This window comes from Canis aureus, chromosome 16, assembly GCF_053574225.1.
Source record: "Canis aureus isolate CA01 chromosome 16, VMU_Caureus_v.1.0, whole genome shotgun sequence".
Lineage (NCBI taxonomy): Eukaryota > Metazoa > Chordata > Mammalia > Carnivora > Canidae > Canis > Canis aureus.
This window is the reverse complement of record NC_135626.1, coordinates 1,011,405-1,028,013: the sequence shown is the minus strand read 5'-3', so window position 1 is coordinate 1,028,013 and position 16,609 is coordinate 1,011,405. Positions and strand designations below refer to the sequence as shown.

The 16,609-nt window shown below is 40.7% G+C and overlaps 1 pseudogene; it reads right to left on the bottom strand.

The window, feature by feature from the left end:
• Positions 1-13,377: 13,377 nt before the first annotated feature.
• On the bottom strand, positions 13,378-14,481 carry LOC144285397 (olfactory receptor 1J4-like; annotated as a pseudogene).
• Positions 14,482-16,609: the final 2,128 nt, after the last annotated feature.

Below are 16,609 nucleotides of genomic sequence, written 5' to 3'. Positions count from 1 at the left end.
TGGCAGAATTAATATTGTCATTGAAAATGTCAATGTTACCGAAGGCAATTTACACGTTTAATGCAATCCTTATCAAAATACCATGGACTTTCTTCAGAGAGTTAGAACAAATTATTTTAAGATTTGTGTGGAATCAGAAAAGACCCCGAATAGCCAGGGGAATTTTAAAAAAGAAAACCATAGCTGGGGGGCATCACAATGCCAGATTTCAGGTTGTACTACAAAGCTGTGGTCATCAAGACAGTGTGGTACTGGCACAAAAACAGACACATAGATCAATGGAACAGATTTTAATCCTCTTAATATATTTTTCTATTTAGGGGCAGCCCCGGTGGCTCGGTGGTTTAGTGCCGCCTTCAGCCCAGGGCATGATCCTGGAGACCCAAGATCGATTCCCACATCGGGCTCCCTGCATGGAGCCTGCTTCTCCCTCTGCCTGTGTCTCTGCCTCTCTCTCTCTGTGTATCTCTCATGAATTAATAAATAAGATCTTTAAAAAATATATATATATATATTTTCTACTTAAAGAGTATTTTTAATTTTTTAAATATTTAATTTAAATTCCTTTATTTTTATATATATATATTTAAAGATTTTATTCTATTTTTATCTTATTTATTTATTTACTTATTTAGGTATATATATATTTATATATATATTTTTTGGAGTTTGATTTGCCAACATATAGTATAACACCCAATGCTCATCCCATCAAGTGCCCCCCTCAGTTAGTTAATGTTAGTGTAATATTAGTTTTGGGTGTACGACATAGTGATTCAACACTCCCATAGAACACCCTTATTAAAAGTGCTCTTAATCTTTATATTTGCATATATAAAGATATCTTTTTATGTAACAGATTTTTGGGTGAAACTCAGGAGGGATTTTCACTTTGTACATGATAACTTCTGTTTGAATTTCATAACTAGACTGTATTCATGTATTACCTGTATCCTCAGAAAATAAAAAAATGGAAAGAAATCATGGAAAGTGAGAAAAATAGGATTAAAATATTTTTAATACAGTGTCTCCTTTATGTCCTCTCTTAGCCTCAAATATTGACATAAAAACCTTAAATAAGTACTTTATGATATATAAAAACATATCTAGGAGACAGGGGAAGAAAGTCATTAATTTGTTAAATCTTAAAATCACAACAGTGGCTCTAAAAAATTTCACAAACGAGCTGGGTCCCCTAAAGAGATCAGTGGTACACAACTTTGGCTGTTCACTGGAATCACCTGGGAGCTTTAAAACTACTGATACCTCGGTTACATCTTAGAGATTTTGATTTAATTGGTCTGGGGTCCTGGGCATGAGGATCTTTTTAGAAGTGCCCCAGGTGATGCTACACATACAGAGGAGGCTGAGAAACACTGCTGTAGATAAAGTAGACACTTGGCAAATGTTTTTAACTAGGAGACCAAAGGGAATAGGGGAGTTGATTTATATGTCTCAAGGATAATGTTCTTCAAAGCATATAAGGGAAAAGATTCTGGCTAGAATTGGTTAAACATTGTTTCCCTCTAAAACTGGCTACTCAGTAGTCCCCTCCAATGCTGCCCTTGCAGGAATGGACTCAAATGGGAGGAGGCAAAGCCGTAGAGTTATGGCATTCTCAATTCCCTTTCTAGAATCAGAGAAGAATGTGGCCCCTTGAGAGGAACCCAAGGGAAAGCAGGAGAACTCATTAATGATATTGTATCAGAAAAGTTTCTGAACAACTATCATGATAGAAGCTCCCTCAGAGGGATGAGGCTCAATCTCAGTTTTCTTAATGAGGCTCTGGGGAGATCTTGCTAGTGAACCTCCAGGATCCTTTACTTTGATGATAATTAACCACTGGGGGTAGCTCCTAACAACCCAATTAATCAAGTTCTGGGGTAAAAGTTTATATTCTCCTTATGGAATGGTTGTTTGGGAATTAAGCCTGGAGCCTCTCAGCACATCAAGTCATTCTCAATGTAACTATGGCCACAACTGATCCCAACACTATTCCTAGTCAAAGAAACACTCTATGGAGGTACACCTATCTCATTGTGTAGTCAGAGAAACATGTACATTGAGAACAAAAGTGTTGATGTTCTGGTCAGAACATAAATCATTTGGTTTGGAATTCTTCTGTAATAGGATCCAAGAAAGGATTCTGGGAAAAGTTATGGCTGCTCTTGGTGATATCTTCATACAAGTTAAGGCGGGGTTATAGATATCTCCAATTTCTCCCCATGCTGTTTGGGTAGGCACTTGGGATGCAGAGTTAGTCAATTCTTTTTATATTGAACTCGGCCACAGTAACTTCTTGCAAGATACATCCACGAAGGCAAAAGAAACAAAAGCAAAAATGAACTATTGGGACTTCATCAAGATAAGAAGCTTTTGCACAGCAAAGGATACAGTCAACAAAACTAAAAGACAGCCTACAGAATGGGAGAAGATATTTGCAAATGACATATCAGATAAAGGGCTAGTTTCCAAGATCTATAAAGAACTTATTAAACTCAACAGCAAAGAAACAAACAATCCAATCCTTAAATGGGCAAAAGACATGAACAGAAATCTCACAGAGGAAGACATAGACATGGCCAACATGCACATGAGAAAATGCTCTGCATCACTTGCCATCAGGGAAATACAAATCAAAACCACAATGAGATACCACCTCACACCAGTGAGAATGGGGAACATTCACAAGGCAGGAAACAACAAATGTTGCAGAAGATGCAGAGAAAAGGGAACCTTCTTACACTGTTGGTGGGAATGTGAACTGGTGCAGCCACTCTGGAAAACTGTGTGGAGGTTCCTCAAAGAGTTAAAAATAGACCTGCCCTATGACCCAGCAATTGCACTGCTGGGGATTTACCCCAAAGATACAGATGCAATGAAATGCCGGAACACCTGCACCCCAATGTATATAGCAGCAATGTCCACAATAGCCAAACTGTGGAAGGAGCCTCGGTGTCCATCGAAAGATGAATGGATAAAGAAGATGTGGTTTATGTACACAATGGAATATTCCTCAGCCATTAGAAATGACAAATACCCTCCATTTGCTTCAACGTGGATGGAACTGGAGGGTATTATGCTGAGTGAAGTAAGTCAATTGGAGAAGGACAAACAGTGTATGTTCTCATTCATTTGGGGAATATAAATAATAGTGAAAGGGAATATAGGGGAAGGGAGAAGAAATGTGTGGGAAATATCAGAAAGGGAGACAGAACATAAAGACTCCTAATTCCTGGGAAACGAACTAGGGGTGGTGGGAGGGGAGGAGGGCGGGGGATAGGGGTGAATGGGTGACGGGCACTGAGGGGGGCACTTGACGGGATGAGCACTGGGTGTTATTCTGTATGTTAGCAAATTGAGCACCAATAAAAAATTAATTTATTAAAAAAAGAATTTGGGGATTAAGTACCACTTGCTTTTCAGTTTTTTTTAAATAATTTATTTATTTCTTTTAGAGAGAGTGTGTGTGAGCAGGGGGATGGGCAGAGGGAGAAGAAGAGAATCTTTACATACCCCATGATGAGCATGGAATCTGATACAGGGCTTGATTCCGCAGCCATGAGATCATGACCTGAGTCGAAAGAAAGAATTGGATGCTTAACTGACATCCCAGTACTTTTCAGTTCTCCATAGCAGAATTATCAAAGATCTTGTATTAGTTGTCTGGGCTTGTCATAACAAAGTGCCATATATTAGGTGACTTAAGCAATGGAAATTTATTTTCTCACAATTCTGGAGACCTGAGGTCTGAAGCCAAGGTATTGGTAGGCTTGGTTTCTCCTAAGGATGTTCTTTTTGGCTTGCAGTCTTCTATCTGTATCTTCACAAGGTCTTGCATCTGTGTGTGTCTGTGTTTCAACCCTATTCCCAAAGAAGTCACATTCTGAGATCAGGGGGTTAGGATGTCAACTTATGAAATTATGGGGAAACTAATTCCATCTAAAACCCCAATGTGTTAAACTCCAAATTCTTAACTCTTAAGAATCAGCACTTGGGACCCACATGTATCCCAAGGAAGAGTTGAAGGAGACATCAAAGCAATGGAACACATTTGGATAACTCTAGAGAGTCTCCTGCGAGGTTCTTTGAGTCTGTCAATCTGACAGTAGATTGGACAGGTGCCCTGATCCCAATATGGGGGCTGGACTGGGGCTTCTTTTGTTCTCAAAACTTAAAAGAGCAATAGAAAATGGTAGTATTTTATTTGCATATAGCAGAGTCCTGGACATTGTTGTAAGTATTTTCCTGGAGGTTATTTAAACATTTTTCAGGGGCCTAGAGTGGCTCATTCAAATAGATGAGTGAGTGAAACAGAAGGCAGGTTGGTGGAGAGACTAACATCCAAGGGCTGTGGAAAGAACCCTTTCATGTTGGCCAAGGCTGATATCACCATTGGATTATATTTGCAGGCATAGGAAGTTATGTGAGCCAGTCATCAATCACATAAGCAAGGCCTAGCCATCAACCATGATGACAAATAAATGAAAAAGCCATATATCAGCAACTGAATCAATATAGCATCAAAGTTCAAACTAATAAAAAAAACAAGGAAGAAAAACCCTGTTGTTTGAGGGGGAAATTGAGAGTTTAGAAATGGGACTTGGAAGGAGCAATGATATCTATGAGAGGTGAAAAATGAATGAATGGAGCTCAATTATAAATAAAAATTCACTGAGAAAATATCACATTGGGTTAAGAAAAGTCAGAACTGGGATACAATGAGATATACTGAAGGCTTAAAACCAAAACTAAATTGAACTATAGAAATGAAGCTATACTATATGTTGGAAAACCAAACTTCAATAAAAACAAATGAAAAAAATTAGAAATGAAGCTATAGAAAAAAGAAATGAAACCATAGAAATAAAATTCCATATTTAGATGCTTAAGGCTTGATGCTTATAATGACTGTGAAAATTTACTTGTTATATATGTACCAGTACTTCTTGCATCCACAGTCATAGCAGACACTGTAATGAATCTTTATTCATCCTTCTGTATTTAGCACAGAGTTTGGCATTTTTTCACTACAGCAAGACAGGATGTCCTTATCAATTGATGAATGTTGGCATGGAAGTTGAACTAATTTGCCATACATGGAACAAAGGAATGAAATTGAGGAATATATCCTCACCTAGTATCTGCCTTGCCCTAGGTTAGGCATGATTGAGGCAAAATCAAAGGGATATAAAGACTCTGTATTCTATTATTTAAAACATTAAATTGTTCATTTATTTTTTGTCTGAAATACCATGAAAGATTAATTTGATTGACTTAAACATTTGCATCTCTAAAATGCAAACATCTGGAAAGAGAATCTCACTATGTCACTGTTTTTTCTTTTTTATATATACTTTTTAAATTTAAATTCAGTTAGTCGGCATACAGTACAGCATTGGTTTCAGATGTAGAGTTCAGTAATTCATCAGTTGCATATAACACCCAGTGGTCATCACATCACATGCTCTCCTTAGTGTTGCTGTTCTTTTTTTTTATGCAGAAATTACTTTTATTATGTTAGAATATTCCTTAATGGGTTGGCAATTATTCATGTGAAGGAGAGTTCAGAAAACACATTTATGACTGTATTAGCCTTGTCCTTGATTAGAGATTTATGAATTATACAAAAAATATTATTCCCTAGAGAAGGTTACTCTAAAAGTAGTAGTAGAAAAGGTTTAAGAGACTGTGAACTTAGAGCATCTCCCTGCTTGTCTGGCTGTTCCAGTTGGACCACAAGACTTCAGTACAAGGATGGACATGTTTTCTCTGTTGAATTTAAAGCTTTACAACAGTTGGAATGCTCTTTCCTGCATGCAACAGGTCAAAGGCTTCATTAAGTTGGTCAAAAGACAGACTGTGAGTCACAAATTCATGAACTTTTATCTTTCTGGAGGAGGGGCAAGATGGCTGAAGAGTAGGGTCCCCAAGTCACCTGTCCCCACCAAATTACCTACATAACCTTCAAATCATCCTGATTCGGCCTGAGATTGAAAGAGGGAACAGCTGGAATGCTACAGTGAGAAGAGTTCGTGCTTCTATCAAGGTAGGAAGACGGGAAAAAGAAATAAAGAAACAAAAGGCATCCAAGGAGGAGGGGCCCCGCGAGGAGCCGGGCTGAGGCCGGGGCGAGTGTCCCCAGGACAGGAGAGCCCCGTCCCGGAGAAGCAGGAGCTGCACCAACCTTCCCGGGCGGAAAGGGGCTCCAGGGAGTTGGAGCAGGACCCAGGAGGGCGGGGATGCCCTCGGGCTCCCGGGGACACTAACAGACACCTGCGCCCCGGGAGAGTGCGCCGAGCTCCCTAAGGGCTGCAGCGCGCACGGCGGGACCCGGAGCAGCTCGGAGGGGCTTGGGGGCAGCTCCGCGGAGGGGGCTGCGGGGCGGGAGCGTGAATCCAACAGCGCAGGTGCCGAAGCACTGGGCGCCAGGACACAGCCCAGGATCCGGCCTCCCCCGGGACAGGCAGAGGCCGGGAGGGCCCAGGACAGCGAGGACGCTCCTGCCCGGAGCTGAGCAGATCAGCGGCCCCGCCCCGGAGCCTCCAGGCCCTGCAGACAGAGAGCTCTGTGGTTACTGCGGGAGCTGACTCCAGGGCTGCAGAGCTGCCGCCGCCACTGCGGTTGTTCCTCCTGGGGCCTCACGGGGTAAACAACCCCCACTGAGCCTCACAGTGGCCTCACAGGATAAGCAGCTTAAACATCACTCACTGAGCCCTGCACCAGGCAGGGGGCTGAGCAGCTCCCCAAGTGCTAACACCTGAAAATCAGCACAACAGGCCCCTTCCCCAGCTAGATGGACAGGAGAAACACAAATTATTGACCAAGCACCACTGGAAAGTTCCAGGGGAAGTCAAGGGACTTACAGTATACAGAATCAGAGGATACTCCCCCGTGTGTTGTTTTGTTTTGCTTTTTTATTTCTGTTTGCTTCCCCCCTTTTTTCTTTTCCTTTTTTCCCTCTTTTTCTTCTCTTTTTTCTCTTTTCTTTTTCTTTCCTTCTTTCTCTTCTTTTTCTCCTTTTCCCAATATAACTTCTGCACTGAGCAAAATGACTAGAAGGAAAACCTCATCTCAAAAGAATCAGAAATAGTCCTCTCTCCCACAGAGTTACAAAATTTGGATTACAATTCAATGTCAGAAAGCCAATTCAGAAGCACTATTATACAGCTACTGGTGCCTCCAGAAAAAAGCATAAAGGACTCAAGAGACTTCATGACTGCAGGATTTAGATCTAATCGGGCAGAAATTAAAAATCAATTGAATGAGATGCAATCCAAACTAGAAGTCCTAACGACGAGGGTTAACCAGGTGGAAGAATGAGTGAGTGACATAGAAGACAAGTTGATGGCAAAGAGGGAAACTGAGGAAAAAAGAGAAAAACAATTAAAATATCATAAGGATAGATTAAGGGAAATAAGTGACAGCCTGAGGAAGAAAAACCTACGTTTAATTGGGGTTCCCGAGGGCGCCAAAAGGGCCAGAGGGCCAGAATATGTATTTGAACAAATCATAGCTGAAAACTTTCCTAATCTGGGAAGGGAAACAGGCATTCAGATCCAGGAAATAGAGAGACCCCCCCCCCCTAAAATCAATAAAAACCGTTCAACACCTCGACATTTAATAGTTAATCTTGCAAATTCCAAAGATAAAGAGAAGATCCTTAAAGCAGCAAGAGACAAGAAATCCCTGACTTTTATGGGGAGGAGTATTAGGGTAACAGCAGACCTCTCCACAGAGACCTGGCAGGCCAGAAAGGGCTGAAAGGATATATTCAGGGTCCTAAATGAGGAGAACATGCAACCAAGAATACTTTATCTGGCAAGGCTCTCATTCAGAATGGAAGGAGAGATAAAGAGCTTCCAAGACAGGCAGGAACTGAAAGAATATGTGACCTCCAAACCAGCTCTGCAAGAAATTGTAAGGGGGACTCTTAAAATTCCCCTTTAATAAGAAGTCCAATGGAACGATCCACAAAAACAGGGACTGAATAGGTATCATGATGACACTAAACTCATATCTTTCAATAGTAACTCTGAACCTGAATGGGCTTGATGACCCCATCAAAAGGGGCAGGGTCTCAGACTGGATAAACCAGCAGGACCCATATATTTGTTGTCTACAAGAGACTCATTTTAGACAGAAGGACACCTACAGCCTGAAACTAAAAGGTTGGAGAACCATTTACCATTCGAATGGTCCTCAAAAGAAAGCAGGGGTAGCCATCCTTATATCAGATAAACTAAAACTTACCCCAAAGACTGTAGTGAGAGATGAAGAGGGACACTATATCATACTTAAAGGATCTATCCAAGAAGAAGACTTAACAATCATCAATATATATGCCCCAAATGTGGAAGCTGCCAAATATATCAATTAATAACCAAAATTAAGACATACATAATAATACTCTTATACTTATTGACTTCAATCTAGTGCTTTCTACCCTCAATAGGTCTTCTAAACACAACATCTCCAAAGAAACAAGAGCTTTAAATGATACACTGGACCAGATGGATTTCACAGATATCTACAGAACTTTACAGCCAAACGCAACTGAATACACATTCTTCTCAAGCGCACATGGAACTTTCTCCAGAATAGACCACATATTGGGTCACAAGTCGGGTCTGAACCGATAACAAAAGATTGGCATCGTCCCCTGCGTATTCTCAGACCATAATGCCTTGAAATTAGAACTAAATCACAACAAGAAGTTTGGAAGGACTTCAAACACGTGGAGGCTAAGGACCATCCTGCTCAGAGATGAAAGGGTCAACCAGGAAATTAAGGAAGAATTAAAAAGAATCATGGAAACTAATGAGAATGAAGATACAACCTTTCAAAGTCTTTGGGATACAGCAAAGGCAGTCCTGAGGGGGAAATACATGGCAATACAAGCATCCATCCAAAAACTGGAAAGAACTCAAATACAAAAGCTAACCTTACACATAAAGGAGCTGGACCAGGGCACGGTCCTGGGGTCCCAGGATCGAGTCCCATATAGGTCTCCTGACATGGAGCCTGCTTCTCCCTCTGCCTCTGCCTCTCTCTCTCTCTCATGAATAAATAAATAAAATATTTTAAAAAGATTTTTTATTTATTTATAATGGTGGGGCGGGGCAGAGGCACAGGCAGAGGGAGAAGCAGGCTCCACGCAGGGATCCTGACGTGGGACTCAATCCCGGGACTTCAGGATCACACCCTGGGCGGAAGGCGGCGCGAAACTGCTAAGCCACCCGGGTTGCCCCCCTGCACATATTTTAAGGAAGCTTTGATTCCTTTCTCTCACCCTCCTCTCAATTCATCAGCAACTCTAGTTGGTTCCAACTTACAAATAAATACAGTATTCATCAAAATTTTACTACTTTCTCTGTTACCATCCCAGCTTATCATTTCTTTCTCTTTTTTTATAAATTTATTTTTAATTGGTGTTCAATCCAGCTTATCATTTCTTAACTGTACTGTTGCGGTAGCTCCTAGGTGGTACCCCTGACTTCCACACAGACCCCTTCTCTAGCCAGAGTGATCCTTTTAAAAGATGAATCATGTTATTCTTCTTCTGGAAAGCTTCCAAGGGCTACACAAATAATTTACAGTAAAAATCAAATTACAAAGCCTAAAGTACCTAGCCCCTGTTAGCTTTGAAGTTATCCCCTCAAAAATAAAACATACATAAATATATATCCTCCTGCTTTTCAGCATGCTCACTCCCCTTCAGGATGAATTCATTTTTTTAAAGATTTTATTTATTCATTCATGACAGAGAGAGAGAGAGGTAGAGAGAGAGAGAGGTAGAGAGACAGGCAGAGGGAGAAGCAGGCTCCATGCAGGGAGCCTGACGTGGGACTCGATCCGGGTCTCCAGGATCACACCCCAAGCCAAAGGCAGCGCCAAACCGCTGAGCCACTGGGGCTGCCCTGAATTCATTTTTAAAATTTAAATTCAATTATATAACATATACTACATCATTATTTTCAGATGTAGTTTTTAATAATTCATCAGTTGCCTATCACATCTACTGCTCAACTGATCACGTGCCCTACTTAATGCCCATTACCTAGTTACCCTGTTCCTCACCCATCTCCTCTTCAGCAACCCTCAGTTTGTTTCCCAGAGTTGAGTCTTTCATGGTTTGTGTCCCTCTCTGATTTTTTTCCCATTCAGTGTTCCCTCCCTTACCTATGGTCCCCTGCACTATTTCTTATATTCTGCATAAGAGTTAAACCATATAATTGTCTTTCTCTAATTGACTTATTTCACTTAGCATAATACCCTCCAGATCCATCCACATTGATGTAAATGATAGGTATTTATCATTTCTGATGGCTGAGTAATATTCCACTGTGTGTGTGTATATATATACATATATAATATATATAATATACAGTAACATTCATATATATATCACATCTTATTTATCTATGCATCTGTAGAAGGACATCTCAGCTCTTCCACAGTTTGGCTATTGTGGACATTGATGCTATGAACACCGGTGTGCAGGTGTCCTAACATTTCACCACATGTGTATCTTTGGGGTAAATACCTGGTACTGCAATTGCTGGGTTATAGGGTAGCTCTATTTTTAACTTCTTGGGGAACCTTCATACTGTTTTCTAGAGTGGCTGTACCAGCTTGCATTCCCACCAACAGTGCAAGAGGGTTCCCCTTTCTCCACATCCTCTCCAACATTTGTTGTTTCCTGTCTTGTTAATTTTAGCCATTCTGACAGGTATGAGGTGGTATCACATTGTGGTTTGTTTTGATTTGCATTTCCCTGATGCCAGGTGATGTGGAGTATTTTTCATGTGTCTGATGGCCACTTGTATGGAGAAATATCTTTGGAAAAATGTCTGTTCATGTCTTCTGCCCATTTCTTGACGGGATTATTTGATTTTGGGGTGTTGAATTTGATACATTCTTTATAGATCTTGGATACTAGCCCTTTATTTGTATGTCAGTTGTAAATGTCTTCTCCCATTCTATAGATTGCCTTTTAGTTTTGTTAACTGTTTCATTTTCTGTGCAGAAGCTTTTTATCTTCACTTCCGCTTTTGTTTCCCTTGCCTTTAGAGACATGTCTTGCAAGAAGTTGCTGCCTGTGTTCTCCTCTAGGATTTTGATGGATTCCTGTCTCACATTTAGGACCTTCATCCATTTTTAGTTTATTTTTGTGTATGGTGGAAGGGAATGGTCTAGTTTCATTCTTCTGCATGTAGCTGTCCAATTTTCCCAGATCCTGGAACATAGCTGACATTTTCTTTTTTTATTTTATTTTATTTATGATAGTCACAGAGAGAGAGAGAGAGAGAGAGGCAGAGACATAGACAGAGGGAGAAGCAGGCTCCATGCACCGGGAGCCCGACGTGGGATTCGATCCCGGGTCTCCAGGATCGCGCCCTGGGCCAAAGGCAGGCGCTAAACCGCTGCGCCACCCAGGGATCCCTAGCTGACATTTTCACACCTCAAAATGTTGCACTTGCCATACCTGCTCCCTGAGGTGTTTTTCCTGCAAATATCCCTGTGGCTCTATTCCCTGCTGCCTTCAATTCTTTGTTCAAATATCACCTTCTGGGTGAGACCAGTTCTCATCACACTCCTTAAAATTGCAGCCTATCCCTTGCATTCCTGATTTCCCCACAATGCTACATTTTATAGCAGTTAAAAACCATGAAACTTGCATATTGAGTTTATTTTCATTCTCTTTCCCATTAGAGTATAAGCTCTACAAAAGGAAAATATTTTTGTCTGATTTGTCCACTTCTAGAAATTTCCATAAGCACACTGAATACATAATAAATACGTGTCAAAAATCAATCACTTTTATATATATTTACCCTTTTCTAGAGATCAATCATTTTCATAACCTAGAATTAGGAAGGCCCAAGTAAGTAAGCTGTCATCACAAAGGAAGTTCTAGTTAAAAAAAAAAAATACAGCCTACATTGGTTTAGAGAATTTGGAAATGAGATTTAATGCATTGTGCTCCTCTGCTGAGTTTTTGTCACAGGCAAAAACTGACTTAAGGATAATAAAGCCAAAATCTTTGCAAAATGTTTAGATTTTAGGAAACAACCAGACACAATACATAACTAGCATCTACATTACAAATGCAAACATTCTCAACTTTATTACTTTAAGCACTTGGAGTAACACATACTTTTTATAATTATAGGACATGATAGATCAAAGGACAAAGAAACTAAAATTTTTATCATTATCTCATTTATATAAATTGATACATACTATGAATTATCATTAAATTTCATATTAGCCATCTTCTATTCATTTTTGCTATTTTTATTTTAATTCTGGTATAGTTAAAATAGTGTTATATTAGTTTCAGGTGTACAATATAGTGATTCAACAATTCTATGTAATACTCAGTATTGTATTAGCCATTTTAATTATTTTGCTTATCTAAAACCATGCTCCACAAGCTTCACACCAATTTGACTGTAATGGTCCAGATGTTAATTTTGTACTAAAGACAAATAGCAGATCACATTTGAGAATTCTTACCTTTTTGACTCAATATCACTGACTTAAGGGGTAAGAAGGTATAACTTAGACAAAATGCAATGTTATTCAGACCTCTAATCTTAGTCTAAGATCATTTCTCTTCTTCAAGAAGAAACACATAATGTGTATTCTTCCCTCAAAAAAAGAAGTTTATGTATTTTTGATATAATGGCAAGTCATTCTTATCTCTTCAGATAGATAAGGCAGTACCTTAAGATGGTGACTTTGCAAAAATGAGAGTTGCTGGTGAATGCTACATATCAAGGATTATGTCAGAATAATGAGGACAAGAAGAGATATACCTAAAGCTAAGGCAATATGTTATAGAGATCATAATCTGACTGTTTTTATTTCAGTGGGTTCTAGAAAAATAGACAGGGACTACAATCCAAGCAGGGGTCCAATAAATGGGAAGAGACCACTGAAATTAAGGAAAATTTGGAGGGCCCCAGAAACAAGGGCAGCCATGGTATCAGTTGGCTTCTGCTGCATAACAACCCATCCCAAAACTCAGTGGCTTAAACAACAACCACTTCTTTATACGACAATTCCATGGGCTGACAATTTGGGCTGAGAATGTGTTCAGCTGGATGAGGCTTCTTGTCTGGGTTTGGTTCAGTTGATCTCAACAAGGGCCCACTCATGCCTCTACTATCATGTACCAGGTCACCTGGGAGCTGGTTGATTGTTAGCTGGAGCATCTTGGTTCTCCCCCATGTGGCCCCCATCTTCATACAGCCTAGCTTGGACTAGTTCACATGGTGGTCTGAAGGTTCCCAGAGCAGCAGCAACAGAGTTTACCTAGGCTTGGAAATCTCACACCACTTTCACTGACTCTTTTAATGACTCTTTTAGTCAGTCTTGAGTCCTGCCCAGATTCAGTGGATAGGGAAACAAACCACACTTGCAAGGAGGGGCTGCAAAGTAACTTGGCCATTTTTGCAATCTACCACAGTTACTGCTACAAATTTTCAAGATGTCTCTGGAAACATCACTAGGAAAATTAAGAACATGAGTAAAATTCACTTGGTAAGAAAAAATTTTCCTCCTGTAAAGTGTCCTCAGAGCTTATTTCATGTCCCTGTTCCTCAGGCCATACATAAAAGGGTTTAACATGGGTATCACCACTGTATACAAAACTGAAGCAATAATGTCTTTGACCTTGGAACTGTTTGATGAAGGAATGAAGTAAATCATTGCAAGAGTCCCATAGTACAACACCACAAGGAGGTGGGAGCCACAGGTAGACAAGGCTTTGCAGATCCTCTTGATGGAGGGACTCTCAGGATGGTGGCCCCAACATAGATATAGGAGGCCAAAATAGCACAAAATGACAGGAAGGCAAACACTCCCCTCTCAGTGAAGATAACTAGCTCATTGAGGGAAGTATCTGAGCAGGCTAACTTCAAGAGGGCAGTGAGATCACAAAAGAAATGAGGGATGGTATTGTCAGCACAGAAGGACAGGCATGACAGAAGGAGAGTATGCAACAGGGCATGGGCACACGAGAAGAACCAGGATCCAGCCACCAGTAAGATACACAGCTCCTCCTTCATGACAGTGGTGTAGTGGAGTGGCTGACAGATGGCCACATACCTGTCATATGCTGTCGCTGCAAGAAGAAAATTGTCAAGACAAACAAAAAGTATGAAAAAATACATCTGGGAAATGCACCCCACATAGGAGACGGTTAAGTGCCGAGTCTGCATGTTCATCAGCATCGTTGGGACAGTGACAGATGAGAAAGAGACATCAGAGAGGGCCAAGTGGCTAAGGAAGAAGTACATGGGGTGTGGAGGTGAGAGTCCAGCCTGATGAGTAGGATGGTGAGCAGATTCCAAGCACCGTGGTCAGGTACATGCCCAGGAACAGGGCAAAGAACATGCGCTGCTGCTCTGGCTGGATGGGGAGCCCCAGGAGGAGAAACTCTAACACGCTGCTCTGGTTCTCCCTCCTCATTCTCTGCTGGGAAAAAAGGAGTAGGAAATATCAGGGACTGAGATATGATGGTTATCCTAACTGTGTGTACATTACAGTCATATGCTTTTTTCCCCTGGAGACTCAAAATTGAGGCAAACCACACATTTTGCTGTCTGAATCTTCTGTCTGCCCCCTTCTGGTCATAGAGTGCTTCAGATTTCCAACAGCAAAGAAAATTTCCTTCAAAGGAGACCATCATAAATTTCTTCACTTATTCAACCATGTTCAAGATGCTTTCCTGGCCCTGGGAATAGAACATAAAATAAAACATCCAACCCTCTTCCTCCTTGGAGCTCACAATTATTGAGTACATTATAGAGTACTGATCAAGAGCTAGGGCTCTGCAGCCAAAAATCTTGAATTGGATTCCAGCCTCAACTGTTTACTATCTGGATCCCCTTGGGCACTTTCTCTGTGTCACTGTGGTTAGAGATCCTCCTCTTCACCATTCTACTGTCTCTGCCTCCCTTTACTCATTTGGCAGAAAATCCTGGGCCATGTTTGGAATTGTTTTGGGGCTTCAAAATTACCCCAGCCACCCGCTTGATTATCTACCTATACTCATACACATATGATGATCCTATATTTTATTATCCAAGCAAGGACACTTTAAGAGTGAAAAGAGAAGTTACATAATAATTATACCAGAACAGCAGGTCTACACCAAGACTTTCCTGGGCAAATCAGAATGTATGACCTCCTACTTATATCGCACTTTCCAATTTGCAAAGGACTTCCACATGCACTCACATTAATTAGTAAACATTTATTGAGTGCCTGTAAAGCAGGCGTTCCAACAGTTAAAATTCCTTCATGTTACTATTGTGGAAACAAGTGTGAACTCACCTACTCCAGAGTATGTACTAGTTGATGGACCCTGATTTTTTTTTTTTTTTGCATTTCTTTTTTTTTTTAATTTTTTTTTTAATTGGTGTTCAATTTACTAACATACAGAATAACACCCAGTGCCCGTCACCCATTCACTCCCACCCCCCGCCCTCCTCCCCTTCCACCACCCCTAGTTCGTTTCCCAGAGTTAGCAGTCTTTACGTTCTGTCTCCCTTTCTGATATTTCCCACACATTTCTTCCCCCTTCCCTTATATTCCCTTTCACTATTATTTATATTCCCCAAATGAATGAGAACATATAATGTTTGTCCTTCTCCGACTGACTTACTTCACTCAGCATAATACCCTCCAGTTCCATCCACGTTGAAGCAAATGGTGGGTATTTGTCATTTCTAATGGCTGAGGAATATTCCATTGTATACATAAACCACATCTTCTTTATCCATTCATCTTTCGTTGGACACCGAGGCTCCTTCCACAATTTGGCTATCGTGGCCATTGCTGCTATAAACATCGGGGTGCAGGTGTCCCGGCGTTTCATTGCATCTGTATCTTTGGGGTAAATCCCCAGCAGTGCAATTGCTGGGTCGTAGGGCAGGTCTATTTTTAACTGTTTGAGGAACCTCCACACAGTTTTCCAGAGTGGCTACACCAGTTCACATTCCCACCAACAGTGTATGAGGGTTCCCTTTTCTCCACATCCTCTCCAACATTTGTGGTTTCCTGCCTTGTTAATTTTCCCCATTCTCACTGGTGTGAGGTGGTATCTCATCGTGGTTTTGATTTGTATTTCCCTGATGGCCAGTGATGCAGAGCATTTTCTCATGTGCATGTTGGCCATGTCTATGTCTTCCTCTGTGAGATTTCTGTTCATGTCTTTTGCCCATTTCATGATTGGATTGTTTGTTTCTTTGGTGTTGAGTTTAAGAAGTTCTTTATAGATCTTGGAAACTAGCCCTTTATCTGATATGTCATTTGCAAATATCTTCTCCCATTCTGTAGGTTGTCTTTGAGTTTTGTTGACTGTATCCTTTGCTGTGCAAAAGCTTCTTATCTTGATGAAGTCCCAATAGTTCATTTTTGCTTTTGTTTCTTTTGCCTTCGTGGATGTATCTTGCAAGAAGTTACTATGGCCGAGTTCAAAAAGGGTGTTGCCTGTGTTCTCCTCTAGGATTTTGATGGAATCTTGTCTCACATTTAGATCTTTCATCCATTTTGAGTTTATCTTTGTGTATGGTGCAAGAGAGTGGTCTAGTTT